Here is a 27,597-nt window from a genome sequence, read left to right as displayed (position 1 = left end):
AGTTTTCAATTATTAACTGAGGAAGTAGTAATAGAAAACACTGGAGTCGGTTTTATACGCGAAGGATACATTCCGCGTAAATCCCAAAAACCGCGTAAAAATTGCTTCATTGAAACCCTTTTTGAAAAACCGCGTTAAAAAGGCTTTTGAAAAAATCCGCGTGAATCCCGAAAACAACGTGAAAAACGACTTTTAATCGAAAATCGGTTTTACGTGATTTTCACGCGATCTAACGACCTGTTTCAAATATCGTGCATGCTCTTTGTGGCACATAGAATAGAATGGGTACACATCATTACTTATTGATCGTGTCACGATAATAAAGAACATAAAAAATCATAAGGGTTGTGTACAAGACACGACCGCCTGACGTAAACTACATAACAGTTTGGCGAAATGAAGAATCTAGTCCCATCATGCATGAATATTACAAAATTACTCTTTAGATTTCTTATGACACTAGACTGGTTTCAAGCAATATTCAAAATATGAAATTTGTTGGACACGACAATCTAAAATTTACATTTTAAAAGTAACTGATATATTTATGTACAGGGTCTGGCAATTGAAGTGCTACATTAAAATAAACAGATAAATTCATCAAAACCAAAATATTGAATTTAAATTTCATTCAATTTTACAAGAAAAAAAATCACTTTTTGAAAGTTCACTACTCAAGTTTCTCTTTTTCGTCCTTGAGCTTAACCATCCGTCGTAGACGATCGAGGAACACATTGTACGAAGTCCTCGAGTGCTCTTGTGCTATTTTACTAGTTGGCACCAAATGTCGCTTAAGGTCTTGCACAAAAAACATGATGTTTCAGGGCAGACGCGGCCTCCTACATACTTCAGACAGTGAAATTCATAGGGTTTAGGTCCAGCGAACTCGCTGGGCGATTTTCGTAAAACCCATCCCCGGGTATCAAAATAACACATTTTGTAGAACCATTTCCTAATACCATTTCCCCCCTATTCCTGTCAGCAACGTTCATTACTCGAGCGCATTACAACCGAATTTCTTGTTTTTTAGTACATGGTTAGTTTCTGTCGATATCTAGTGATGTACAAACAATCAAGGCATTTGGTTGGAGCGCGGTCGAGTTATTAACGTTGCGGACGAGAATAGGAGGTACTGCCCAAATGGTCCCGCTCCCTATTTTGCTTCATATTATTTTTACTCACTTATGTAGCAGTTCAATTGCCGGGCCCTGTAATTAAGCCACAAATGTTGAATTCTTGAGTTTTGTATAAAATGAGTAGTTTAGTTTTATTTGATAATTGAAAACCCTAAATAAGCTTAACTAAAATTCGGTATTTCTATAGCAAATTTTGATTCGTCAGGTTAAATTGCACTCTTAATTAATCATTAAAATTTCAGAAATCAAGTATAATTACCGTCAAATCGCTGAAGACGCACCTCGGTGAACAAAGCGCACGCGTGATTTAACTACAGAAGACATAGGCTAGGTGTACCAGTTGTGGCTATAGCACCAGTTGTCGCACTAGTGCTTTATATGCGAAATGGCCAATCAAATCACCGCAAACCAAGTTCAAATCGATAAAGCATATTCATATGATACGATAACACCTTTGATTTCCTCCCAAACAAGCAAAGCATAATTATAAAAATTGATTTTGCTTAATTTTTGACGTCCTTTGCACCAGTTGTGGCACTAGTGGTCCCTATTTGGCCAGTCCCATAAGAAAACAATGTGATTTGCCAAATAAGGAACCAAAATTAAGAATAGTGCCACAACTGGTGCATGCGTTCCTATTATGGATCAATCAATTTTGAGGATAATAACAAATTTTATTGTGGTTTTCACAGCTGTACTAAGGAGCAGGAAGTAAAATCTTTCGCTTGATATATAAAGTTCACCACATGCTGTCTGTGAGAGCCACCCTAGTTACGCATCTAACTTCAGCAACCAACAGCAGTAGAGCAGATCGTCGCCGGACCGGTGATATTCTATTGAAGATAGCCTTTGTTCTACCGGTCGCTCGACGGCCGGCCAAATGTGCATGACCTAGGCCAACGATCACTTTCCCTTTCGATCGTGCCTCCGGTGACGTCATCGATATGTGATAGGAGAAAGATAAGGATCGGTTTGATAGATAAGAGCGGGAGAGAATGGGCTATCGTAGTTTTAGGTAGCAAGCAAATTCACCACACACTTTTCGGGTTCGGTTTTCTAGAATAAACTCAGGAGATTAGTTTTTAGTTGATATTGATCCACAGTCGAAAACGGTCCTGCGAGACCGATTGTGCGTTATAGATTATAAGCTTAATGTTAGATTTAAGTCGAAAATATATGTAGTGTGTTAGAAGTCCGCGTTGAATAAATCGTGTTTTTTGCTAAGTGTCGTGTGTGCTACTATTGTTGTCCGTAGAAGAACTGCCCATCGAGCATCCCCACCAAATCTACTGAGCTATCATCGTTGGTCCAGGTATCCTACACATGCCTTATACTTATTTTTTTAAAAATAGTTGTTCTTATGTATGGCGACAATTGGTACACCTACCCTAATTTCGATTGAACTGTCGCCATCGCCAAGCGATTGTGTTTTGCAGTTTGAATAAAATTAGTTTCGGATAAATATTCTCTTGTATAAAATTGTGGTTCCAAGAAGAACCGATTAACCTTCAATAAGGGGTCGTTCAATAATGATGTCACAGGTTTTAGGGGGGGAGGGAGTCTAAGATTTTGTTACAGTACATATACTAGGTATACAAAAAAGCGTGACAGAGAGGGGAGGGGGGTCTGGAAATCCAAAAAATTAGTGGACGTCATAGTTGAATCACCCCTAATGCGCAATTGATTTGATACGTTGATTTTTACTGATATCATCCATGCAAACAATTTGTTTAACTAATCAAAGCTTAGCAGATGACAATTCCTGTTTACATTATGCTAATTTCGCGCTAGTATTGTCGGACAGTGCATTGTCCGCTAGATCTAGCCTATATGTAAACGTGCCATAATTAATCGAAGTTTGTCTCGGGTCAATTTTATATAGTTATTTTTTTTTTCAATGGTACGCATTTGAAAATCACTAACATAACAATTCAAATTCAGAATTTTGTTGAAAGATTTCAGTGAACGCCAGGAGTGTAACGGTTACTAGTGGTTGCCTTTGGAAAAATCCTCTCAGCTTAACAACATTTTTCCAAGATAATGATAGTCCGCAAGAGAACCGATTTACTTTAAATGACTCCAATCACTATCAGCAACCATCGCAGCTCCACCATTGATGACGCCACCAACATCAACGCAGTGGCAACCGTTGTCGCTTGGACCACGACCGTACAAAAATTCCACTCCAGTGAGGCTGCCGTCCCGACCGTCGCGTTGACGCGTCGCTCTACCATCGGTGATTGCCGCCAATACAATTGCTGTGTGAAGCTTTTGTCGCTTGGATCGCTACCCAACACCATGATCCACTCTCGACAATCGCCACTGATGGTGACTCAGGGCTACAAATGGAGCGTCGTGTTCGCTCTCCGATAATGCTCGAACGAAAATGAAGCACGCCCCCTTAGACACGAGTCTTTATACTATAAACTATAAACTATAACATATAGCTACGCCCCTTTGAAGAGTGTTATGATTGCAAATAATAGTTGCACTCAACGATTACAAAAAAGCAGGACTAATGGGCTTATTTTATTGATTACAAGAAAGGTGCTTTCCGGGGGCCCCGTAGCGTAGTTGACTACACGTTCGCCTTACAAGCGAATGGTCATGGGTTCGATTCCCAGTCCCTCCACCAAAAACCCTCGTCAGTCGTCGAATGCGCAGCCTATGCGAAGGCGTACTGGGGTGCGCGCCTTACCGTCACGGCTGCCTGATGACGACTGACAACTTGTTCTTCTCGGAGGCATTCCTCCAACGTTACCCGGATAAATGGCAACCGAACAATCCAACGATCATTGGATGCACGACATGGACAAAACGGACACAGTGGACTCACGACGAGACGGACCAGCTGGACAACAACAATGAATAATGCAAAAATCTAAAAATAGATTCTGTCTGGCTGCAGAATACCACAGTAGATCTCGGAACAGTAGCGGTTAAGTAACACAGAGTGCCTACCAAATAAAGAATGGAATAATAATGGCTTTCCCGCACGCGCGTGCCATTTTGCTCGAGATGTCGTGGAGAGTGGAGAGCGATCCCCAGCATCGGCATCGGCGGCGGTCGTCGGCGAATTGCTGCAACGTCAACACTTGCACTGTTCAGTCAGAATCTTGCGAGAAAATTCCACTTTTCGCCGACGACAGCCGAAGCGATAATTTACCGCTGAAACCGCCTTCCATCCATGCCAATCAAAAGTTCATCGCACTTATGATTTCGCTACCGACGGCATCTTTACGACTGAACTGTCCGTCGTCGCCCTGCGATTATGAAGAGAATTCATTTTGGATCAACTTCCTCTAGAACAAATGGTGCGACAAAATCAAAGTCAGAATCTTGCGTGAAAAATTCACTTTCTTTCACAACTTCAAAATCTGTAGCAACCACCAATACTGACGCCATAGAGTTTTCTTCATTCATAATGCGATTAAATTTTTTGCACCATCTCCTTCCGACACGTGCTTGGGATTCTACTACCGACGGCAGCGTTGCAATTTGAATAAAATTCATCTCGGAACCGATTTCATTTTCAATCACCAACAGGAAAAATACAAAGTTAGAGTCTCGCGGAAAAAAAACGCCACATTAGCACTTAAAAAGAAATTCAACTTAACCTTCCTCTCAAACATAATAGTGGTCCTGATAAGAACCGATTCAGTTCCACTTATGTGCCTCTTTAACAACAACTACTGGACTGCGCGACTACCATCAGATGATGGCCGTTGATTACCAGATCTGCCACCACCACCGAGCGAAAAATTTTCATCCGCACCACCACCGCTGCGAAAGCCGTTGTCACTGGGACCGCTTCTGGAAGCCCTGGCCCGCTCTCCGTGAAATCCACAATGAAAATGACGCGCGCACGTGAAACACGGGGCTTTTTGTACACAGGGAAAACGAAGCAGTGGGCCAAAAGGCCCGTACCTTACTGCTAACTGATGTATGAACGGAATTGATTATTTCTGAATTTTTCACCTGGTTTGGAAAGAAATAATATTTTCAATAGTTTAACGTTAATAATCAATAGTACCAATATAATTTGCAAATTGGTGGAAAGATTTCGAATCTTGAAAATCCATCAAAAGTTAAAGAATCTATTAGCGTCTCGAATTGACGGTCTCGAATTTGGAAATTTCCGTTTTACACCCTGTATCCGAGTCTTCCCCTTAGACGTAGTTTACGTAAAAAAAAGTCTGATCATTCACGAAATTCCAGGAGTGATGCTTTTAGATCTAAAACAGTTTCTGCTCCTGATGGTTTCGGTTTTAGAAAAATCGGATAATTCCATGCAAAGTTATTCTAATACTAGTTGACCCGGCAGACGTTGTCCTGCATAGTAGGCGGAAATACGCATTGTGAATTGCCCATGCGAATTATCGATGTGAATCTTAATTTTAGTTTTTCATGATTTACTCAACTTAACTCGTCACTTTCACATGAGGAAATATCATATAAACCCGTCGGAAACTATGGTGAATGTTTCTGCTGAAGGAATAATGAAAATCCATCCAGCCGTTTCCGAGTTATGCGGATACGAACACAGACCATTTCATTTTTATTACATAGATGAAATTCGACAAAAGTTTGCCTGTCTCAACCTTTGCGTCTAACCCATGTGCTTATAAAAGTGCTGTCATCATGCTGATTGATTCACCAATACTTATCGATCCCATGACCGTTCGCCCATATGGAGAATTATGGAAATTTGCAGTTGGCAGCACCCAGTACAGATTTGAATAAAACTTTATCCCAAAAAGTCACTTTACATTCTTAGTTTTTCCAGAATCATTGCGGTCTATCTTTTGAAAAGATCTATTTGGTCTTCGGAGGCTTATGCACATGTATTGCGCTTCGCTCCGGTTGAAACAATCGCGATCTTCAATAGTGTGTGATAGTAGGGCAGTTCAAATTTCAAAAATGTTCAAAAATTCCAACTCCCATATGTCTATTAGCATCATTTTGATAATATAGGAGTCCTGGCAAAATTTCAGCCGATTCGGTGGCCATTTAGGGGTGGCGCGAAGTCAATTTATGTTTATATGGAAATTTGTATGGAAAAAACTTAAAATTTATTCAAATCCCCCTACAACTTTTAAATCGTGATGAATTCAAATAAACATCCCCAACCTCCATTTTTGGAGTCTATTTGAGCTCAACCAGTGAATAACTCATTAATTTTGATTTATATTTCCACTACTACGTTGAGGCTAATTACACCATTTTAGCCATTTATCTCATATTCACACTGTTAATAGAACCGTTCAATACACTCATAACTAATGTGTTATCCAGAGTCCCTTTTATATAGATTCTAAAAAGGGAGGTTGGGAATATTTATTTGAATTCATCATAAATAGACAGTTGTAGGGAGATTTGAATAAATTTTAAGTTTTTCCCATACAAATTTCCATATACACATAAATTGACTTCGCGCCACCCCTAAATGGCCACCGAATTGCCTGAAATTTTGCCAGGACTCCTATATTATCAAAATGATGCTAATAGACATATGGGAGTTGAAATTTTCGAACATTTTTGAAATTTGAACTGCCCTAGTGTGATAGCCATCGAGCAAGTAAGTGCAATGCGTGTTTTGTTCGTCGGAAAAATAATAAAATATCTATTTGGTCTTCGGTGGCTCATGCGCATGTATTGCGCGTTGCTACGGTCGAAACAAGTGCGATATTCCATAGTTTACTGTAGCTATAGATCTAAAAAGTACAAAGTGCTGCGCATCCGTTCTGTCGCCAAAAAACGATTCTCCTCAGTTTTCATATGCAACTAACACAATACCACATCCCAAGACAATCGTGGAGATGCAGAGGTGTTCTCGGTCTCTAGTAGCAATGAAAGTCAGACTAACAATCCTTCCCTTCCTATGTGACCGTAAGGACGTTACTTTTTTTCGACGTTATTCACTTTAAATATTTGAACTCCAGGAACGTATACATTGAGAATGGGTAGCTAATCCCAAGCCCCATTTATTGTGTTTTCTGTACAATTTCGCAGGCTCTAGTCAATCACGGAGTAGCAACTACGAATTATGGGGTCATAATGCTCTTTCTCATGCAATCATTCCGGTCCATCTTTTGAAAAGGCCCTAACCGGTTTTTTCCAAATGGATAGAGCTAAAAATGACAAAATCTACAAAAAAGTGTTTGTATGAGTGACTTGAAAGCAAAGAGAAGGGCCGTTTGGCCGAATACCATTCACGAATACCATTCACGAATACCAATACCGTTTGGTCGAAGGTCACTAGGCCGAAAGATGTTTGACCGAATATACCATTTGGCCGAAAGTCATTTGGCCAAATAGGACATTTTGTCGAACAGGACATTTGGCCGAATAATGAGAAGTGAGAAATAAGGAGTAAGAAGCGAGACGTCTCACTACTCACTTCTCACTGTGAAAAGTGAGTAAGGTGAAGTGAGATGTCTCACTACTCACTTCGCGCTTATAACTTTTCACAGCGAGAAGTGGGAAATAAGTAGTGAGAAGTCTCACTTTTCAAATGACCCGTTCGATCAAATGTCCTGCTCAGCCAAATTACATGTTCGGGCAAATGTCCTATCCAGCCAAATGGCCAATTGGGGAAAATGTCCTATTCACCCAAATAACCTGTTCGGCCAAATGACCTTTTCGGTTTAATGTCCTATTCGGCCAAATGACCTTTTCGGTCAAATGTCCTATTCAGCCAAACGTCCTATTCGGCCAAATGTCCTATTCGGCCAAATGGTATATTTGGCCAAACAACTTTCGGCCAAATGTCCTATTCGGCTAAATGACCATTTCGGCCAAATGGCATTCGGCTTAATGATATATCGATGCATCGAATGATATATTCGGCCAAACAGCATTCGGACGAACTGTATTCGGCCAAACGGCTCTTCCCCGGACACGCCAGCTAGTCCGGGAGAACGCGGAGCAAAAAAAAATCTGCGTTGAAGAGCAGACAATTTATTACTGCGGGATCGGTCGTGTTGTAAAAGCTTATTGAACGAAGCATTTTAATTTCACGTTGAATTGATTTGAAACAACTGTATTTTTCCCGTGGCGCTCGCGGAGATGCAGTGGATTCCTCGTTCTCTTGAAGCAATGAGTATCGAACTATTTTTTTCTTTCCTAATCCTAAAGTGGCTGTGAGGATGTGGCCGGCATCGTTATTGGTCTTGAATGAATAAAACTCCAAAGCATGTACAGTGAAAAGAGGTTTCTAATCAACTATTTGTCTAAGACGAGTTTAGTACTTTCCATTCAATTCCACTAAGTTCGTAGTGGAATTAAATGGAAAGTACTAAACTCGTCTTAGACAGTTGAAGACATTCCTCTGAAAGAGCTTAAATAATTTTTCTGAGTATTCTAATCCCAAGAAGGCTATTCAATTGGTAAGCTGTACAGTGTACATATTTGTTGTTTCTCGGCCAATCACGACTAGCAATTACAAAGTGTCAAGTCAATATTCTTTGTACACTTCTTCAAAAACCAGTTGCCTAAATTCCCCAAAAAGTCATGATCGTCATAACTAAATAATGAAAAAAAAGTGATGTACTAATAGCAATATTTGTAACACAACCAATGATAACTTTGTTCTTTCCAATAACACAACTTGTAATAATTCTAGCCATTTACATCACTTTTCATGAGTTATATTTTTGATCTACAACATATTTAATTTTTTTGATAAAATTAAAAGAACTTTTGTTACAATTTCATTTCAACTACTGTAACAGAATGACGAGTTCTGATATAAATCTGTTACCATCTACTGGTCGGGTATGCATGCAAAGTCCTCAACTCATCTTCGTATTAAACCGCCGAACTAATGTGCATTATGCATTTAAATCTACTGCTTTTTTTTTCTCAATCACTGGTTTTGCCGATAGTAAGGCTAGAGAACAAGGTGGACGATTTTCTTCTTCCCCTGTTGCCAAAATATAGGGTAAGGCGGTATAATGCGCCCCACCTGGCCAAAACGCCCCTCTTTGATTTCTAGAAAACTATAACTAATTAAGGGTAAAAATCAGTTGGTACCTTTAAATATTTGTAAAACCATCATACTATGTGAATGTGAAAGTATTTTTGTATTACATAATGCAAATATTTGCAAAATACAAATAGTTACAGTTTTCATGTAACTTTTCATGTTCGTTTGCACAACATTCTGGAACGACGCCTGCATACTGTCCGCAAAAATTGCACTGGAACACTCAGTTGGGCAACAAAATAACTTTTCTCAGTGGTTAATATGACATCAAATTGCTTCCAACTTCAAAAATGTAACGTTTTTCGAAAATATGTTTCACTGGTAATACGCCCCAGCGTAGTCAGGACGATATGCCCAAAGAAAAACATTAAGCAAAGAGAAGAGATTTTATGAAGGATATTGTCCAGAACTTAAATTCAAGGGTAACCCATATTAGCAGTGCAGAGCATATCAAATACTTGCCCAAACTAATAGTACCCGAGGGAAAATTTCAATTAGATTCAACGTTTCATGACATGCAATTCTTGTAGATCACATTTCATTTGTAAAATCAAAGATTTTATTAGCGAATCTGATCCGTTCATCTCTCTATCAAAACTATAAATGATACGCCCAATAAATCATCACTCCACTCTTCTTCTGACAACCATCGACGCCCCCTTGTCAACAGCTGTCATCATAAATACAACAATCCCCGCCAGAGAGTTGATAAACGGTAGTCGCGAGTCGCTAGTAAATAGCAAATGTGTAAAAACACTGTAAACGATGATTTAAGTGTTTGTAAACAAATTTAGTCTGTCCCATTAGGTACGTATATGCCTAGAGGCAATGCTCAACCTACCCACTTACCACCCCCCAGAGAGCACGTCGCCTCCGTGGTGATGGACCGGGGTGTGGGTTGGGCGTTCAAGTGCGCGACAAATGAGTGGGGCAAACATTATTCAACGGCAGGGGCACGATGACCAACGTGTGCCGTTTTTTTATTAACTGTGGAATTTTTCTTCATTGGATTTTCAACGCAGTTGGACGTGGGCGGCGACTATTTAATGACGGCACACAGATTGGTGTTGAATGAGTGAGGCCACACTTGAATGAATGTTTGATGACAACTTGAAATGTAATTAATTTGTAATTTTAAACTATCCGCTACCTGAATCTACTGACAATGTTGTGCTTACTGATCAGGAACGGTAATGGCATGTAATCGAAAGGCATACGAAATTAACCTAACGAAAGAGGAATATATTTAGTGGTAGGTAGACTAGGGTCGAAAGGACACGTAAATTTTGTTTCGTTTGATTCAATTCAGAGTTGGAAAAATATTCGAAGTGTTACTCCGCCACATCAATGAGTTTTTGAGTGGTACAGTTAATGGCACCATCTGTCTATTGTTATTGTAGGTCCGTTAGAGATTTTTTTTACTGTTTTTCAACGATTTCAGTACAAAAGAAATAGCAAACACTTGTTCGTTTAGAGGTGGAATGTAATTAGAGTTAGATGTATCAGAATATGTGTTCACATAGTCTAATCTAAATGAAATTACCCTCGTGGCCCTTAATAAGTTAAAATTACAAAATATTTGAATTGATCTTTCGTCGGTTATTTTATTACCAACATACGTGCTCAACTGCTCACATCTAAAACAAATATCAAAAATTGAGAATCAATGTTAAATGATTATATGAGTTATCAGATATATAACAAGAGCAACAAACAAATTAAATTCGTGAAAATAATGTTGAAAGTAAATGCATAAATAAGAAGTAGTTGTTATATCTAGTAAACCTTGTTTCTCTAACGCACATTCATTTGGTACGTATTACTAATTGTAAAGATTTTGTACTTTGACCCCAATATACCTCAAATATTACATTGTAGAACCTGTTCCTGTCCAGGCCAAATTATTGATTTTCAATTAGGCATGTTCGTACCCAACGTGAAGTACTCTCGGCTGTCGATAAATCGTTTGGGAGCACAGAGCAGAATCCGTACTGGATGGGTACTTCAGTTTGCTCGATGTTTGTCTTTTTTGTGTACGAGCGCACTTCAAAATCTATAGTCGAGCTCTGCTGCTGACTGGTCCATCACCATCGTCATCATCACCACCGTCTTGGCTGCCGACGTCGTTCACTCTCTTGTAAATAACGGATTATCCACGCATCACTTGAGCTTTCTTGAACGCCCCATCACCACTGGTTCAAGTCTCATATTTTTATTTTCGAAGAACATTTTTAACTCACATCCACTCCTGCTGGGGAGTCGCTTCGTGGGTTGGGTTGGTTCCTTCTTCAGCGCGCGGAGTCTCTCTTGTTAACCAATGATGGCACCAGCGATGACAGGCAGCAGCGTGGCGCGCGGTGGTGGGCGACGAAATCCGCATGTAAAACGTGTTCAGCATGTTTACTATCGTTAATAGTTTTTGAAATCGCGCTTGAACACCCGCCGCGCGTTCTATGCGCTACTGCTGAGCTGTATCAGTGGAAGAGCAGACTGAACCAAAAAAAATAAGAAAGAAAAAATGTCTTTCAAATAAAAATCCATTCTATAGAAATATCAACATTGTAAAACTAATATTATCAGCGAAATCGAGAAGCTAATTAAAAATACGAAAACCATACATTTATTTTTTTTTTCTCATTCAAGAAACTGAGGCAGTCTAATACGGAATGATGTTAGGGAAGCGCCATCCTCTCGGTTCCGAAGGGTGGGAAGGGATTGGGGCATTGCGGTGAAAGACAACTACGACAATATCAGCAGTCAGTAGCGACGCCACCAAGGAGTTGGACTGCCACATTAAAAATGCACCAAAGACATAAAGAGATTTGAAAAGTTCTTTTGCCTCTTGCTGGGAAACAGTTTAGGATTCGGTCGAGCATAGAACGTCGCGACAAACAGTGGTTTACAAAATTTCGAACAAGCTGAAAAATAATACACTCGTTAAGGGTTGCTGCTTGGATTCTTCGTCGCATAGCTCCCATAGCTCATTTTATCGAAAACAAAAAAAACTAAAGCAGGTGGGCTTGTTTCTCATTTGTGGATCTCATACTAGGATATGCACGCCGCTGCATCACTGCCGTTTAAAATCTGTTACACCGATGATCTATAATTTCTCACGTCGATTAAATTTATTTATAAGTCTTCATTATTCAATAGCATATTCTTTTGACTTTTGACGCTGGATAAGAAAATTTCCCGAAGTAATTCCGTCAAACTTCCCGTTGCTTGCCGTAGAGTTTCTCGAGGATGTTGTGTAACATTTTCGGAGGAAATTTCAAATAATTTATAGAATAAGGCCGTTACAAATATTTAATTAACATTTTGTCCTACTGGTCTTCGAAAGGTCAAGGGTGGATCGAATTTGCAAAAGAACGTTTTGAAAATCCCCAAAATTAACCGAATTTTATTTTTTTGCCCCCTCAAAATATTATTTTATGGCAAAAAAATCCGAGGAGGGGGAGACAAAATAGTTTTTAAATATTTGTATCGGCCTAAACGAAATTTTGCAAAACTTCTCGGGTAAATAAAAAAAAAGACATTCCGAAATAGGGAGCTCCAAAGAATTTAAAGAGGAAATCTCAATTAAAGAATTTATTTTAAAGAATTTCCGGACCAAATTTTTAAAAATCTCCGTAAGAAATTCCAAAGAATTGGTATGAAATTTAGGAAATTCTAGGTAAATCCGAAGAAATTGTCGAGGAAATCCCGGAGAAATTTCCGAGGAACTTACGAACAATTTACTGAAATCCCCCGAAGAATTTTCCGAGGGATTTCCGAAGAAATCACGAAATGTTCTCAAAGAAGGTTCCGATAAATTCACAAACAAATTCCGAAGAATTTCCCGAGGAAATTCAGAAAAACATTGATGAGAAATTGCAAAGAATTTGCCCAGGGAATTTTGTAGAATTTCCAGAGGGAATTGTGAACTTCCTGTGAAAATCTAAAAAAAAAATCAGCGAAGAAATTTCAAAAAATAAACCGCTGTTGTTTTAAAGATCTTTTCAAAGAAATCTCTAAGAGTTAAGTAAGTAACCGAAACAACTTGCATGCAATTGATTTACACCGATTTGAATCAAATATGTTTACCTAGTAAATATATGCAAAAATCCAAATGTTTTGATGATTGAACTACCACGACGCGTGAGAGCACCTCTTGTTTTTTGAATATTTGTAAAATCATTTTTTCAAAAGGCTAATATCTCGGAAAAATTATAAATAACTTCTTATTATGTATTTTGAAGAGATTTTTTCAATCTTCTGAACAGAAGTGCTGCCAAATATGCTGTCGTTTGGTATAAAGTCGTTTGGTATAACGGCCGTTTTACATAACGGTCGTTTGGCATAAAGGTCATTGGGCGTAGTAGAGCTGTGTGATTAATAAATAATAGTTATCATTGTTTTCACCATTTGAGCAACACGCAGCTGCGACACAACCAACGTTTGGCCGATTAGGTAGATGTCAGTTTAACAGCTGATATGATGGTGAGAGGGAGTGGGGAAATGCAATCGAAGGAGAAGAATCTACGTTAAAAAATGTAATATCCGACCGTCTGAACAATGATAATTATATACAGACATCACTTCTTCGAGCTGAATATATTGGGCAATCTGTTCTCTTCTTGGACAAGATTTATGCATACTTTAAAATAAAGAATCGAAGAGAGGGAGTTGCATGCTCTTTAGAATGGAATCATATTCTATCTTTTTATCTGCCGGGCAAATTCATTCTATAATAGGACTCATATATTCTATTGCCATAAACCGAGGAGCAAATTCTTTAATTGACAGAAGAAATTATATCCTTTCTTACCTTTTGCTGAGAAGATGCATCCATTGAAAGAGGGATTCATATCTTCCCTTGCCCTAAACCGAGCAAATGATTGAAATCATATCTTGCTTACTGCCGGCCAAATGTATTCTTTGAAAGGAGGGATCATATCATCTCATACCTTAAATCGAGAAAACGCCTGAATTGATAGAGGGAACCATAACTTCCACCGGGCAATTGCATAATATAAAAAAATAATCATGTCTTCCCTTGCCCCTGAACCGAGCAAATGTCTGTCTTGAAAGACGTTGCACGTTGACGACGTTTCTCTTGAAAGAGAAAATGCAACATTTGAAGAAGGAAGCGTTCACATTTTTGACTTTTACAGAACAATGTGTACCATAGCCTGCATTGAATTTTGTTGCCTTTTTCGTGTAAAAAATAGTTTAGCTTGAACACGTACAATTTTGCTATTCAAGCTTTCGTCTTTTGTAGTTCTTGTAGATCTTGTTGACCCAGCCCCAGAAATATGGTAAAAGTAAGCGTCAGAAATAATAAAAATTCCACGAAAACTCTAATTCAAAGCCTTTTTAAAAACAGCACTGCCCATGATCGCATATTTCTAACATTAGCATTTTTTCGATTTTTAGTTAGGCCGATGAATCGTCTTCAAATTGTTGGTTCTTTCAACTGGCCAGATGAAATCAGAAGATATGTCCTGGAGAACTTGAAAAAACTACCAAGTTGTTTTGTAACATTGAGCACAGTGACCGCATAACAGTAACACTGGAAAATTTTGTCGTAGTTGTAACAAATATGTGATCATAGGCAGAGCAGCTCTCTTATAATTACAAAGAATTGAAAATATTCTGCATTAGATCTGAAATCGGTGATTATACAGCTATTATGCCAAATGACCATTATGCCCATCGACATTATGCCAAGTGCCGAACGGCGTTATGTCAAACGACTTTATTCCAAATGACCGACCACTGTTTTTCTTAATAGACCAATGCAAGATCTTGATTTAACCTCAATTATTTGATAGTTCACAGAGCTTGTTTCCAAGCTGTTAGAATTAAAGTCGATCAGCTGGAAATAAAAATCCGTAATATTCGTTCAAAATCATTTTGATCCGAATATTCTAATGATATGCTTTGAGTCCTACCATAAATCAATCACAGCAGACATCAATACTCTTAATTAATTGCAAAACAGTTTTTCCGGAAGCTGCTCCAGAGACTAAGTCCCTGTAAACAAGCTCTGTGAACTGTCAACCTACGTCATCATGCACTGGTCTTGAAGCATACGTCGATCCAGTGTACATATTATATAGAGTTACGCAAATCTACATATTGCACTGTCAGCCCGTCTACCTATAGAGCAAAGCGAACGAATGCGTGTTAGTAAGGCGGAAGTATTGTTATCACATAATAATTATTTATAGCGAATTAAAACGCAAGAACTAAAATGTATTATATTGTATTTAAAATCAACTCAAGGTGATTATATAACAAAGCCAGAAATCGACCATTTTGGAAACCACGTGCTTTTTACAATAATTAGTTGTGGATCATTGTGGAATTAAGCTAGTTTTGTAAATTTTGCAACTACACGTTGAAATGGTTCGACACTCTTGTTTAAAGCATCGAGAAAGCTTAAGGGGTGCATTTTTGACTGTTCTGTCCTACATTCGTGAACAAATTATATTATATACAGTAACTGCTGCGAAACTCATTTGCCGTAAAGCATTACGGAGCCGAAATATTTGTTATGCTTCGAATTCTGTTTTGCATCTTGATTCTTACACAATAATGTTAGTTTACATTATAAGGTACACTGGGGGAAGTGGAAAAGGAAAAATCGATATTGCATGTTTGAATTAGTGTATAACCAGTTTAAATGATTTAAATGCATTCAATCAAAATGGGCTATCAAAAACAGTCAATTTTGCACCAACTGTGTGGTAATTCATTCCATTTTGGTCGCTTGAAATTTATGGAAATGGATTTCAAAATTAGGAGTTATTTTTCCACTTACCCTAGTGGGATGGGGTAAGTGGAAAACCCATGTTACCTTGACCTTCAATAGTGATGAGTAGTTACATATAACTAAAATCAATACGATAATTGCTCTGAGCATCTTTTGGGGAATAATTTCATTATCTTAACGGAATAGATCTTCAAGAAATTCTTGTAATAGCTAGGGGAGGGCTGGTTTTGCCTTCTCGAATACTAAGTGTATGTAAAGTCTATATGTTCGCCCTAAAGATGAACTTTTTAAAGGAAAAATGGGACTTACAGGGTTATAAACTAATCAACTTAGTTTAACGAATTGAGATTATGTCTGTATGTGCGTATTTGTATGTATGTGTGTGCGCAATGCATGTACAAAATTATCAGCTATTCTTAAGCACTTGTCCTTAACCAATTTGTACGCAAAAAAAAATTGCATTCAACGGCGAAACTTGTTATGAATAAAAATTAATGTGAATAATACAATATATTTACCTATCAGTGCGATTTTCAACTTTCTTATACATTTTTTTCCATATCTAAAACATGTGAAAGACATCAATACCGATAGGTGGATTAATCAGGCATTTTCTTATTTATATGAGTCCAATCACCACTGCAATCACAATGATAACAAAGAAGGAACATATTAAGATTCACAGCTATCGAAATAAACCCTGGAGGGAAGAAAAAAAATGCGTAATTAGAACATTGTCCACTTTCCCCGCAGTGTTTGATACCTGGGGTAAGTGTAAAATCTTTGCATAAATTGCTTTCTTGGTACAAACCACTACCAATTGAATGGGATTAGTTTAATTGTATTGTAATGGTCACCTGTGATATAAATTCACTTGAAAAAAGAACAATTGGTGCAAAAAAGAATTGATTTTATGAATGAAGAAATCAACTTTTCGCGAAACCTAAAATTACAGTTCAAGCGTTAACCGTGTTAGTGTATGTATTATACAAATTTCAACATAGTATTAGTGTGAGCATCAAAGTATATTCTTGCATAATGTTATGATGTGATAAAAACTGTAAAGTATGTACAATTCCAATTTTTGGAGTCGATTTTTACACTTACCCCCTTTTTCCACTTCCCCTAGTGTACCTTACTAAAATTATGATGATGATGATGATGATAATAATGATAATGATGATGATGATGATGATAATAACATTGATGAAGCTCTTAGACGATGTTTTATTTCTATATCGGGATATAAACATTGTCTTGGGAGACAAAAAGAGGAAGACATACGAGAGTGAATTACGGCAGAAGAAAAGAACAGTAAGAACACATTCGCGAAGGACTCACTTTCGGCAGAAAGGAGAAAGAGTAAACCGGAGCGAGCTATTTGGCATATCGGTTATTTGGCATAACGGATACTTGGCATAATTGTAAACAACTTAGCGTCAAAAGTTAGGATCATTTGGCATAACGAACATAGAGATTTTTTTTGTGCTTTTTAAATTAGTTGCTTGACAAAGTGGGCTGGAAAACCCCGGAATGGTGGATATAACACAGGTCGATAATAACATAAAAAAGACATAATCCTTTCATAGAAAGCATGCATTTTTCGAGTTTGAAGCAATGATAATTGTAATTCTCCTATTGGATTCTTGGATTGCCCCGTGAAAAGCAAGGATTAATGTGTTTTCTTCTTCAAATATCAGGACGGTGGATGTTATTCCTTCTTTAAAGGTGGATGGGATTCCTCTTTAAAAGTATATAAAAATAGGCATTTTCCCGGATTAAGACAATGGTAGAGTTGATCTCTTCTTTAAAAGTGGGCGTTTACCCGGAAAAAGGTTGAGGTACATGTGACTTCTTTTTGGATGTAGGTGATTGCTAAAAATAAGGCAATGGTGAATGTGATTCGTTTTTTGGAAGTATGCGTTTGATCGGATTGAGGAGCGGGCTTGGTAGTCATATGGCTACTGCTTCTGCCTCATACGCAGGAGGTCGTGGGTTCAATCCCAGGTCCGTTCCATTCTCCTACTTTGTATCTTTCTCTTTATTTCTCATGTTCTAGCAATCACTAAAACTGGAAATGGACTTCCATACCGTTTCCATTACTATTCCTATACCTTCAACTTGAGTATTCTAACAGTAATGCTAGAATTGGAAATTCTAGTTGGCTCGTTTCCTACATTCAATTGGAAATTCCATCAGTTACCTTCTCCTATCTATCACATAGGCAGCTCGTTAACCAAGACGGACCTCTGCCTCTCCAACATTACCCAGAAAATCCAACAAATTCCGCATGAACTCGTGGCAAGTGCAGAGGTATATTCGGCTTGCAGTGGGCGAGTGATTGCATCATCATTTCCTCCCCCTTCCCTACATTGACTTGCATTCTGACGTGGCAGGCGCCAGTATGACCTAACAAATGAGATCACCAGTACTTGTACATTGAAGATGTGTGCTAGTCCCAAGCAAACATCTGTTGCTTCCCTGTGCAAGAACAGCTGATCTGGTCATAATGGAGTAGCAACTACGAGCAGTCAATCAAGCTCAAGCTCAAGCTCAAGTATGCGTTTGATCGGATTGAGGCAATGTTGGATTTGATCTCTTCAAAAGTAGGAGTTCGTCCAGCTTTTTCCTGGAATAAGTCAATGATGGATGAAATCGCTTCTTCGGAAAAAGTTCTGCCGTTTCGTTTGTTCTTCTTCCTGAAGTCCATATTTCTCAAATCGATCTACTTTATCTTTTGGCTTTCAGTCTTTTGGGATCAAAAACGGGGTTTTATGTTTTCATCCGACGTTTCGTACACATGTATTGTGCCTTTTTCAAGGAGTCTGTGGACAATGAATGTGTTTATGTTGTGTTTATGTTTTTTATGCTTAGTGTACTTACTAACTATGATCCGTTTTATTGTCACATTAGCCCTCAGTATAGGACCTATTTGTCACCACAATTCGCTACAACGAGAGAAACAACGTTATCCGGAGCACTCACTGTGTAGGCGGTCATTTTTAGATCAATTAAACTTACTTTGCCCTGTCTTGTGTGAGGTAGGGCGGAAAATTTGAATTGACCCGGCTCGCAGAAACTTTTTGGTGCACTTTTCTGTTTGGCGCCACTTTTACTCTGGTTGTATCGGATTGTGTTGTGATGGCTGTCCTATCTGTTGATCGGCTCTACTACATTCAAAAATTTTCCGCCCTACCTCACACATAGCATCTAATCAGTTAATTTCATAGCGAATGTGACTCGTTTATTTTCTATTAATTAATCCTAAATAATATTACTGAACTGTAACGGCAAATTGAATTTGAATAATAACTACTTATAAGAGAACAGGTTTTGTAATGTGGTACCGTGTCTTTCACCAAAAAAAAAACAAATGTATCATGCCCCTGATATAACCTTAAACAAAAGTTATTTTTAGCATTAAGTTTCAACTACAACGAACTGCGGAAAGATTGTTTCCCTTCGTCTTGACACAACCCTTTTCTTTCACAGTTTCAAATTAGACCAGATATCCATTATACCAAATGACTCAATAGCGTTTATGCCAAATGACTTTATATCAAATTCTTTTGTTGCAGCTCAGAATTATACCAAATGGCCTTAATGCCAAATGGACTTATGTCAAATGGCTTTATGCCTAATGACTTTATGCCAAACGACCAAGACGCTGAGTAAACAATGATCAAACCTTAACATCAGAATCAGATCTCGAAGAGAGCAGACGTGCTTTATCGTGCGCAATATTGATCAGCAATATCTGGCATAGTCGAAGTAAAAAACATTCTTGTGTTCTTGTTTACTGACGGTGCCTCTCAGCCAACTTTGGGCAATATGGCCCGTTTTGTAACGTCACTGAAAGGTAATAAGCTGTTTATGGAAACGGCGTATAAAATCCCTGATGAAAAATCAGAATTTACATGTTTCAAAACCGAGGAGACAATGGAGTACAGAACAACGAGGAGGTGCTGCCGTTCCACTACGTTAGCGGAACCATCGTCCAGTGAAAACGTAAGCAGTTCTACGATTATACCAAACGCGTCGCCTGTGAAGACTAAGTACAGAATCGCTTCATATGAATGGATTGAAGATGACAACGAGCGACGGCTGATGATAGCAGAAGACAAAATTAGGATAGCAACAGTAATGAATTTGAATGTAGATGATATGGAATTTTACATCGATGATTAAATTATAATGAATAAATTTGTATTTATTTATATTTATTGTCGTCAAACATTTGTAGACGGTCTTAACTGTTGTATGATATATCAGAATTGCGGCTCCACAAAGTGTTTCGCTACATGACTGAGCCTAATAATTCAACCAGTGCTGTGCTGAATCATTATCAGGTGATTGCAATTTTCATGTGAAAACTTTTACGTGAAAACAGTAGGCGAGTTGTCGCCGGTGAAAACTTCTCAAATTTTGTACTCAAACGATAACAAACGATCTATGGAGATCTATGGATTTTAGAGGAAGCAATATGTATTCCAAAACAAGGAGAAACGAAAACATGTTCGATCCCTAATGTTTGCCAGCTAACAGGCATGGATTTAGCGGCAAAAAAAACATTGCCACTTTTGCCCTTTCTCGTATTTTGAATTTGAGGGTTCTGCATTTTGAACGGGATCAACTTGTTGAAAGTGGATCAAAAACTACGTCCAAGGCTTGAGGGGAAAAGTGTTTTTTTTTTGTGTTACGTACAACTAAAAAAAATAACTGATTGCATTTTAGCAACAAATTTACAGTCTTAAAAAATGACACAAAAACGAACAGGGGGGAAGGGATCTGTGATTTGTGACAATTTTTGACAGAAAGGATGAATGGAGGTTGACAATCCCCAAACACGTTGGACGAAATTTTTGAACAACCTCTTAAGTGGTATGTGACCTTAAATGGCCGGAGCGAAATGTGATTACAACAGCTCTGTTCAAATATTACGTAACGCGAAAAACTTTGTTTTTAAAAACCCTCCACGCACCCCTCGTAACAATCCGTAACAATTTTCAGAACCACCCCCATTCCTATGTGTAACGCGTTACAAAGTAGCAAATGCTATGTTTATGTTTTCTCTATATGCAAATAGATTGTTACCATTGTTACCCATAACAATATTTCGAAGGACCCCCACGCCCTATATTTTGCGTAACAAACAAACAACCACCCACCCCCTATTACGTTACGTAATATTTGAACAGACCATCTCCGTGGGTGCGTGTGCATGCCACGAAGATCTGACATGAAAAGGCCGAGTCATGGCTTGCTGCTCGGCGGTTGACACGCTGAGGTGTTGATGTAGGGGGGAACAGTGCATAACCCCTGGGGCAAAATGGTCTCACTGATAAAATCACTCATATAATCTTTTGTAGGACATTTATGAATAAATATTACCATTACAATTCAATATTGGTTATTCATTTTTAAGCTGCAATGGAAAAAATGAGTAATTCAATCCATTAAGACAAAATAAGCAACCATGCGTTCACCATTTTTTTACATGCAATTGGGCAATTGTACACCACCATTCGGGCGTTTTGCCCCAGCCCCATTTTATTTTAAATGCGTTAGAAAGTCATGAAAACCTTGTTGTAATTGTAAAATGTAGCTAATTTTGTAAATTTTGCATCTACACGTTGAAACGGTTCGATACTCTTGTTTATACAGGTGAAAACATCGAAAAAGCTTAAGGTGTGCATTTTGGACCGTTCCAATATATGGCGATTTCCCCCAATCGATGTTTTCAAACTGTGTGTAATTGTTATGAAACTATGACAAAAGTCGACCAAAATTAAACCACATAAATTACGACCTTCTTCTATAATGATTTATTTTCTAAATTATGTGAATACAATTGATAATTATTATTTGACGATTATTGCCTACTGTGTGTAAAGTGATGAACTTCTTTTTGCGAAAAAATCTCTCAAATAAAGAAAAAAACTGATGCGTGGATGCATGTGTATGTGTGCGTGTGTATGTATGTGTATCAGTACGTATATGTGTTTATGAGCGACAATTAGTACACGCTAAATTAAAACAACCGTGGTTGATTGCACCTGGATTTTTGTTTCGATGTTTCGATGTTTCAATGTCAAAATCTGAGTATGTCAACAAAGTGAGATGCAGCCAAAATCTGGGTAACTGGGGACAAAATGTTCGGATATAACAAGATGGCATCGACTTACGTCTTACTTTTTATTATGTGGAAAATTAATAGCGGTAATGCGATAGATGCGGTTCAACCCCCTTCGTCAATTAGAGGATCAATCACATCAATCGATACTCTCTCTTCTCCAGGGGACTGAAGAGAAGGCTAATACGCCTACCCAGCATTCATTCAATATGGCGTACAATGTTTTTGTGTTATTTTCGTTTAATTCATGATAACAAAACTTCGGAAGTATTGACGAGCTATTTTTCGACATAAAGAAGCCATACAAACACAAAAGGCTCGATGTTCCTCCACCAATTGCAAGTTTTCGCCAGGAGAAGTTAAATGCCGTCAATTAGCACTAACTGCGTACGAACCAATCACCCAAAATGAGCGCTGAATTCGGGTATACTACACAGAAACTGGGTACCAAAAACAGAAGTACCAAAAGCGATGTTGGGTAGAGTGCCATTGTACCGCGGATGACACGCGTTTCACCCTCCTGCTCTTCTCTAACACGTACGGAACCCTGAACAAGACCTCACTTTTGAGGTCGAAATACGAATATATAAATTTATAATCAAATGGTGGAAATAAATTATATACCTAGTACTAACTCGTCTTATGCCAAGTAGGTAATACATCATGTTCTTGAATTTGGGGAAATGCTTTTTTTGCATGAAAAAAAAGTAGTCCAAATTCATTCAAACTTCCCTGCTAACACGGAATCACTGGAACAAATTGACACGCAAGTCCCATCTCCGCCGATAATGGCCCACTCCGGCCAGCAAATATAGCCGTCGCGACACTTCTCATCACAATTGGCACTTCATTGTGCGCTCACTGGCAAATGATGACACAATGCATCGTCCTCTGCTGCCGGTCTTCGTCGTTCTTCCACGGACTTCAAATCACTCGGGATTTGTTCTGTTGCAAAATTTATGTTATTATTGTAAAACTGGAAAATCATAACTCATCAAGATATTATTGTTATTGCCCTTTTTTCCGGACGACGGCGACGGGTTTCCATTAAGTCCTCGATACGCTTAATGGCACTCCACTGATGATGGTGGGGCGCTGAGTCTGGGACTGGCTCATAGCTGGGATGGAAGATTTGTTTTCTCTTTGCATTTACAAGTTGAACTCTTTTATATATTTTGCATTTGATGGCTTCATTTGCAGTAGCCGCTATCAACAACAAGAGCAGAGCGCCATAAAACGGCGATTAAATCGAATTTTAATCGAGGCCAATTTTTAAGAAGATGATTTTGCCGTTTTTCTTATTTCACTGATGAGGCGGTTCTTTAATTGCAGGAAAAAAATAATCGTCTCTGGTTTCTCCCACTCGGTATTTATTCCTCGCTCTTGGAAAAATGTTTATTTTTATTCTTGCAGATGGCAGTTTATATAAGTGATGATGTTGCTCGTGAATAAGCGAAAACGATTTAATATTGTTCTTATAATTATTATTGTACGTCCGACTTCTTCACATTGGAACAACATTTTAAACAGAGCATTTCCTGTGCAGTTTGGTTGCGTGATACCCCATACAAATCTAACCTAAAAAAACTATCATATATTATTAGTTTCATGTAGTCATTCAAGAATATGATAGTGCGGGAATCCTAAGCACATAAGATAAATGCTGATTCCAAGAAATAGTGATCCAAGTGTGATATTCTATGCAGCCCATATTTCCGATTCTCCTCACACAACCTCATCTCACTCCAGCCGACTTTCCACACTCTGAACTTTCCATCCGGCTGCTGACGATGATGGAAGAACTCCGACTTATAACCAAATTCAGCGAAAAAGAAAGCACTCGACGAAAGCCCGAAGAGTTAGCAGCAGTTCGTGCCATGCTGCCACGCCACGGAGCTTCACCTAAGATGAACACGACGACGGCGATATTGGAGGAAGGATATGCTTGTTGTAGCATACCACCACCGTTTCATGGCAGAGCAGCATAAATGGGGTATCCTTTTTGGAAGAGCACGGGCAGCAGCAGCGGCAGCACTCAAGATGTAAAAGCGAACCGAAACTGCAATAAAACGCAAATGTTACCTTTAATATAGAAAATATGTACCTCTTGCTGTTTTGCTGCCAGTGGTTACTGTTGCTGACGATGAGATGTTCTCATGCAGGGGTGGAAGCCACAGCAAACTTTCTCCCTCGGGATTTTTGGCTGATCAAGTTGAATAGAACGTTTCTTTGTATCGTTCGGGTGTAAGTTTTCGTTTTTTCATAAATTTCGGTTTGACTACCGAAAAATAATCTGCAGCAAAGCATTTCTTTTATTCTCGCTCGAAGACTCCCGATTCTTGTTGGGAAACTTGTTTATTATGGCGAGTGGATAAGTTCTTGCTTGCCGAACTTGTTTTAATCTCCATCGGTGCTCAGTACATTATCAACATTCACTCAAAATAAGTTTCACTTGGGAGTTGCATGAAAACATATCGGCATCTTGGATCACGATGGATCAGAGAATGAGAAGTTAAGGGGCTGGAAATGGGTTCCATCATTTAGAACCTTTGTATTACGGACGCAATCTGTTTAAGCACAGGTGAGCTAATTTTTGAGACAATTGCTCAAACTGGTTCGGATTCCTTAGTACTCTTTGGACTACTTTTACGCGGTGTGTTATGGGATAAGATTTACCACGGTTACATTGCCAGCTACAGACAAATCCTGACCCAACGAATACCTTCCTGATTATCCAACTCCGTGGTACTTATGAGGGTGTCGCTAAGTCGGTGGCATGACTGGCAAGTCGGTGGCGGACTGCAGTCTAGCTATACGGTAAACGGCTATTCTAAAAATAGAATAATTTTTCATTGCCTTATCCAGCTGTGCACGCTAGCCATAATGGCGGCTGCTATAAATAAATTTGACAGTAACTGTTTCCGACGCTAGTTTATTATGAGCTTAGCTCAACTTGAAAAACACTGGAGGAAATCGAGGAGCAAATTCATTTTTAATACCAAATTTGTGGTTTTGGTAACGGATTTCCGGATAAACTGACACGGTTGATCAAAACGACGATGGATCGGGTGATGTGCGTAGTTCTAGTTTCAGGGGCATTCTCGAATCGAATTCGAACACGTATTTGCAGAAAAAATCAAAAAAATTATGTTTCTGTATTGTGTATTTTTTTTCAATCAATGGCGCATGAATATATGAGAAGTAAAATAAAAAGTTCTACGATGAATCGTGAGTCGCATATAAAACATCGACATGAATTTCAAATACCATGTATATTGTGTATTTAAATTTATTTTATCAAAATGGAAATCATACTTAGCTAAATTTATGCATGCATCATTTCATCCAATCCTGTAAATATTTTTTCGAAGTAAAACATTTGTCAACAACTTTTGTTATATCAAATTTACAGATCATATGATGTTTCCATTTCCAACTTAACTTTAGTCTTGTTGTATTACTATTTATTTCGTGCGACTGAAAGATATAGAAGATTTCATTAATTATTGCGCTGTTTCGGTCGTGTGAAGGTAATAACACAAGTTTATATTCCAAAACATAAACAACATATATGTTGAAAAGCTATTCTCATTCAACAAACTATACCCAGTTCTTTTTTACACGGATGGTTTTAAGGCGATTGAGACCTTCAGCGTCAGTAAACCTATGAGTTAAAACACGAACAAAATCACAAAAAAATCCACATCAATTCCTGACACCTATACAATTCTCGTAGCACCAGTTTCAGATGTTTAGTTTTACAAACAATGCAATGGAGCAAACGAAAATTATTGGTGATTAATTTCAGGTTTAACCGAGATGAATGACATAATGTTTTTCCAGCCGAAAAAGACGACACATCCTTCAAAACAGACAACACATCTCGCAGAAGATACATCGCCCTTTTTGCGGAACTTTCCGGCATGGAAAAACTTGTGTAAAACCCCTCGATTTCATCACTTGAAACCGAATATTTCTGATCTCCAAACCACGGATACTAGCAGCATAGTCAATCTCTATGAAGTAAGTTTTCAAAGCATTTCAAATATGTATAGAAGAATTATATATTTTTGATGGATGTGTTTTTTCAAAATGATTTTTACAGGAATTCCTGGAGGAACTTCCGAAAGAATCTCTGGAGGAACTTTCAAAGGAATTTCTGGAGAAACTTCCGGAGGAATTCCTGGAGGAACTTCCGAAGGAAAGCTTGGAGGAATTTCCAGAGGAAAGCCTGGAGGAACTTGCAGAACGAATTCTTGGAGGAATTACTGGAGAAATATCCAGAGGAATTCCTGGAGGAACTTCCGGAGGAATATCCGGAGGAATTCATGGAGGAACTTCCGGAGGAATTCCTGGAGGAATATCCGAAGGAATTCCTGAAGAAATATCCGGTATAATTCCTAAAGGAATATCCGGAGGAAGTCCTGGAGGAATATCCGGAAGAATTCCTGGAGGAATATCCGGAGGAATATTCGAAGGAATGGAGCAATTCCTGGGGAAACATTGGAATGAATTATTGGAGGAATGGAGCAATTCTTGTGGATACATTGAAAGGAATTTCTTGAGGAATATCCGGAGATATTACTGAAGAAATTTCCGGAGAAATCCCTGTAACAATTATTTTATTTATTCAGACTAATGCCGAAGTGGCCTGTGCGGTATATAAGAGTCTTCTCCATTCGGCTCGGTCCATGGCTACACGTCGCCAACCACGCAGTCTCCGGAGGGTCCGCAAGTCATCTTCCACCTGATCGATCCACCTTGCCCGCTGCGCACCTCGCCTTCTTGTGCCCGTCGGATCGTTGTCGAGAACCATTTTCACCGGGTTACTGTCCGACATTCTGGCTACGTGCCCGGCCCATCGCAGTCGTCCGATTTTCGCGGTGTGAACGATGGATGGTTCTCCCAACAGCTGATGCAATTCGTGGTTCATTCGCCTCCTCCACGTACCGTCCGCCATCTGCACCCCACCATAGATGGTACGCAGCACTTTCCTTTCGAAAACTCCAAGTGCGCGTTGGTCCTCCACGAGCATCGTCCAGGTCTCGTGTCCGTAGAGGACTACCGGTCTAATTAGCGTTTTGTAGATTGTCAGTTTGGTACGGCGGCGAACTCTATTCGATCGGAGCGTCTTGCGGAGTCCAAAGTATGTAAGATTTACGGCCACTATACGTCTCCGAATTTCTCTACTGGTAGTACATTTTCGGCAGTCACCAGTGAGCCTAAGTACACAAGTTCTTCTACCACCTCGATTTCGTCACCACCGATATAAACTCGTGGTGGGTGGCTCACATTGTCTTCTCTTGAACCTCTTCCTATCATGTACTTTGTCTTCGACGTGTTGATGACTAGTCCGATCCCCTTGACTTCCCTCTTCAGTCTGATGTAGGCTTCCTCCATCTTCTCAAAGTTACGTGCCATCATATCTATGTCGTCGGCGAAGCCAAATAGCTGGACGGACTTATTGAAAATTGTACCACTCGTGTTAATCCTTGCTCTTCGTATTACCCCTTCCAAAGCGATGTTGAATAGCAGACACGAAAGACCATCACCTTGCCGTAACCCTCTGCGGGTTTCGAAGGGA

General features: G+C 38.9%; 1 protein-coding gene across 8 annotated transcripts in view; it reads left to right on the top strand.

Annotated features, from left to right (window-relative positions):
- Positions 1–27,597, top strand: part of LOC134208779 (homeobox protein PKNOX2-like) — a 246,262-nt gene that overhangs the window by 140,010 nt on the left and 78,655 nt on the right. The window contains exon 1 of one of the 8 annotated variants that reach the window (XM_062684715.1): positions 1,909–2,448. The exons of the other annotated variants lie outside the window; for them this stretch is intronic. The gene's annotated coding sequence lies outside the window, so the exon portion shown is untranslated. Of the gene's footprint in view, positions 1–1,908; positions 2,449–27,597 lie in introns of those variants that run through there. 8 annotated transcript variants of the gene reach the window in all.

The sequence above is a fragment of the Armigeres subalbatus genome, chromosome 2, assembly GCF_024139115.2.
Source record: "Armigeres subalbatus isolate Guangzhou_Male chromosome 2, GZ_Asu_2, whole genome shotgun sequence".
Classification (NCBI taxonomy): domain Eukaryota; kingdom Metazoa; phylum Arthropoda; class Insecta; order Diptera; family Culicidae; genus Armigeres; species Armigeres subalbatus.
Note: the sequence above shows the minus strand (reverse complement) of the source record. Positions and strands in the feature narration are given on the sequence as shown.